The following is a 4,412-nucleotide window of genomic DNA, read 5'->3' on the forward strand; positions in this document are numbered from 1 at the left end:
GTCTTCCCTTTCAATGTAACAGGCACATTGGGGAGGATCCCTAATGGTCGACTGGTTCCTTTGTCGAAACCCGAGAGATTTCTTATCTCAGGCAAAAGCGCCGGGGAACCCAGTGCTTTCCAAGCAATAGAGGAAAGGATACTCACAGATGCCCCTTCATCAATGATAGTGCCAGCCATTACCATTCTGTATATTTGGACTATGATTCTGAATGGTATACTGGCTGGCAACCGGGGTCTGCCTAGTTGGTTCCAATCAAAGGACACAACCAGGTTGCTTGGTGGTGGGACCGAATACACGGCCGGATATGACCCCGACGATGTTCCTTCCTGCGATAAAGGAATGGGCGCATTGCCCTGACGCTCGTCAGAGTCTGTGTTGATGAAAAGAATCTGGATGGTGTAATCCTTATTCTCTTCAGTGAGGGTGTCATTTGAAGATGAATCTTCAGTGACGGTGTCATTTGAAGATGAAACTTCTGAAGGAAGAACCGGGTCAACTGCCGTTTCGACCTTTGGACTTTCGTCCGGTCTGGATTCAGTAGGTTCATTTTCAATGACTGACGCTTCAGCTGACCACTTGAGCGGGTCAGCTGTGTTTTCAACCAACGAAGGACTTGGCACGAGTTTTTTGTATCCAGGAGGAAGTCTCAACGGTGAAACCGGACGATCTTCCAAAACTCTCTTCGCTTCGTCTAAGAAGGGACAACGGTGGATGGCATGATCGCCTTCACACAGTCTGCAAGGGAATCTTGCTCCCCCTCTTTGTCTTGAACCTTCACTTTCGCTGGTTGACGGTAAGCATTCAACATGGCTATCAGAGGTTGATGCTCCCGAATTGTGCGAACGAGGGGACCAGTCCCTTAGTATCCGGGGAATACAGGGACAATCTCTATGGAAGTGGTCTCCTCTACATATGACACATGGCGATTTAGGCCCGGTCTGTGCTGTGTGTGGATTTTTGTCAGATGTCTTTTGCTTGCCCCCAGTCGCCTTAGGCTCCTTCTTCTTCTTCTCTCTCTTCTTCTTCTCCTTCTTCTCCATGGGAGCTTGGCTTTTGCCGGCTCTACCTTGCGAAGATGAAGGATTGGAGGAAGAGTTATAGGAAGTAGAAGGCTGATGGGCAGCTCTAGACTGATCTAACTGTTGACTCGACTGTTCAGGAACCATGGTGTTCTGAACTACATTGGTTGAGAATAGCCAAATTGGCAGGCCAATTGTCAGTCCTGGAAGCGACAATGTGGCCATGTGGGGCGCACCAACTTCTCCCCAAGAGGAGAAAGGACTAGGATTTCCATCATGGGGAATTCCTTGGTTGGGGTGTTCCATGTTCTCAACTTACAGATCAACGCAGGAATAGGAGGTGATTATGTTCCGTTTAAAATAAATTTTATAACGACGCTTTAGACACAACTTGCTTTTTCACTTTTTAAGAGTCGAGAAAAAGCTAAAGATGACTCTAGTCTCCTTCGATGTTTTAATGAGCCCGAAGTGACAAATGCTCGGATGGACTTTTTCAGTTATAGAGTTTGAAAAAGGCCAAAAGAAACTACTCTGGAGTTCTAGGCAGAGGGTGTGCCAAACTTTTCGCAAAACCACAGAATACGTTTTACGGTACGGGTGGTCGATCTTCGTGAATGCTGTGTTCACTACATTGCGATCGGTAGGGCGGCCGACACGGCTTCCTATGGATAAAGGCTTTGTTCCTATATGGGTCTCCCAATATATACGCGACGGTACGTGGGAGCACAATCCGTATTAGTGCCACCGACTCTCAGGAGGAATCACCCACCTTCTTCGAGATCGACAGTCACTATGTTTAACGACGCCGGAACACGTCTCTACCTAGACCTCTATGTGTTTGCATTATGTTTCAAAGCGTTGTTATGTAAATTCAATTTATTTTAAGTTGTTCTTGTTTAGCAGTTTACCTTTATGGATCACCACGAGATGTATAATACAACTTCCTAAATGCAGTCTAAGATGATAAGCAAGCTTTTCAATCTTTCAACTTATGAAAATCTTAACTACTGAGGGAAAAGAAAGACATCATCTTTTCACACAGATCATAGAGCACACACTAATGCACTTTTTCCTAAATCAACATGCAAGCTGTCAAAATGCTCATGCACAATGCAGGTATTTCTTTTCTCTTTCTTAATGTTGATGTACTACAAAAAGAAAGCTGTTGTATAACTTTGAATTCAATTTCAAGTGAAAGTAAACAAGCTTTTGTCCAAAATCAAAAGACACCTTAAGATTTACTTGTTTCAACACTAGAAATACATAAATTCAAACCATACGACGAAAGCAAAAGCCCAATCAGCTATGAACAACAAACAAACTAACTCTTAAGATCAGAACGACACTTATCACAGGTCTAGATCTAAGAGGTCACAGCAAGACTAGTTCACTTTCGATATGGGAAACTGCAAATGATATAAGAAATACACAAAGAACAAACACAGTTTCTTTATACAACCGAGGCGGAATAGTGGCAAAGAAAAGTGGTTTCAGATAGGTACATTGACTGATAACAGGCTGCAAAAACAGGGATGAAAACAGGGCAACAAACAGCAGGGAAGCCCAGTTGCACAAGGCAAAACTGGTTCAGCGCAGGTAGTACACTGTCAGTTTGACATTCAACGCAGGTAGCCCCTTCGGGACCTGCGATGAAATGCAAACTGCCTTCACAGTGCCTGCAATGAACAGAGAAACTCTCGTTTCTCTTGGTTTCCGGGTTACAGATTGCTAAAAAATCCACAGTTTTTGGCCAAATCAAAAGCTATCAATCAAGTACACACTAAAGGGTAATTAGGAGGATGAAAAGCTATCACTAAGAGTTGTTCAGAGTCCTTGTGGATCAGCTCTTCAAATCATAAACATGCCCAAAAACTGAGATAGAGTAGCTGCCCTCTACTTTGCATTTGAAAGATCCAAATGCAGTTCGATTCGGTACTCCCTGTGTTTAGGAAATGAATAGCAAAAACACAAACAACCAACAAGATATGATCCCCAGCGGAGTCGCCAATTTGTTGTTGGGAAAAGTATCCAATACGGAATGACCCTATCCCACTCTAAGGGTGATAGTACCTCAGCAACAATAAAAGCAAAGCTATCTAAGATTTCTTCTGTATGAAAGTAAAATAGGAGAGAAAGAGATCCACTAACCGATGTCTTTCGCTAATGATTCATCCAATCTTCTCTCCTTGCTGCTTGCTCCCAGCTCCTTGCTCTTTTACTGGCCCAGCTACACCAAGATCCTGTAAAATGGCAAGAGACGGAAACTACAAGAAGCATACATTCATAATTGATTCAAGGATTAGAATAAACCAAATACACAAGTATAACAATACACCATTGAAACGCATGCATATAGAAGAACCTCAAATGCTTTATTAATGGAAGAAGTAAAGTTCAGGAAGTGATACAACCATAAGAGGCCCATTCCAGCATCACCTTCCCAGCAGAAAGAAATCTCCTCTTCACCTCCTTCAAAGCAAATCACCCAATAGTTCTAAACTCAAACCAACAGCAATTCTTTACATTCACAAGATTCCCGCCTCCCTAGACCTCCTGAGAGAGATCTATATATAGGAGTTTTGGAGAAAGGATGAGTCAGCTTGAGGCTGGCATGAAGCTGACTAGTGTCCTCTCTCACTTCAATTATTCTTCAGTTCTTGAGTCCACTTGGAGGTTCTTGCTTCCACTTGGAGATCTAGACCCTCTTACTCATCACCAGTCGAATTCCTTGATCCAAGTGTCATTTTGGAAGCTTCTTGGGCATTGACACCTTGAGGAATGACTGTGCCACATGTCCAAACTCGCCCAGCGCAGGTAGCCTTCTTTGCAGTTGACATTCAGCGCAGGTAGACAGTGGAGCACTTGACATTCAGCGCAGATGCTCAGTGGAGCAGTTGACATGATCCAGAATTGCCTTGTTTTTGAGTGTTTTTAGGTGGAGAACTTTTATTCAGTGCTGTGGTTTGCTGACCTTGTTCCTCTAGGGGTAGGAACAACATGTTTAGGGACTTTGGATCCCTTAAATTATGGACATTTCATGCTTCATGCTGTAAGGCACAAAAATGTCTATAACACCCTCCATGTTTTCACATACATTCACGATATGAACAAAGCTTATCCCAAGAAAAAATTTCCCACACCCTTAATAGACCAACTCATTAATGACTGTGCGGAGCATAAGTTTCTATCATTTATGGATGGATTCTCTGGATATAAACTGTCAAGTGGTCTAAATGCAAGATTTACACCAACATTTAAATTGTCAATCTGGATTGGTAAGCTTAGAGGCATAGCACAATGAATGTTAGAATACAAGTTCACGGATCTGTCAATTAAAAATCAATCTCCTGCAAGAAATTTAAAAAGGCATCATTCAAGAAAAAGGAACAA

The sequence above is a fragment of the Pinus tabuliformis genome, chromosome 6, assembly GCF_031772625.1.
Source record: "Pinus tabuliformis cultivar Carrire ecotype Pingquan chromosome 6, CPIR1, whole genome shotgun sequence".
Classification (NCBI taxonomy): domain Eukaryota; kingdom Viridiplantae; phylum Streptophyta; class Pinopsida; order Pinales; family Pinaceae; genus Pinus; species Pinus tabuliformis.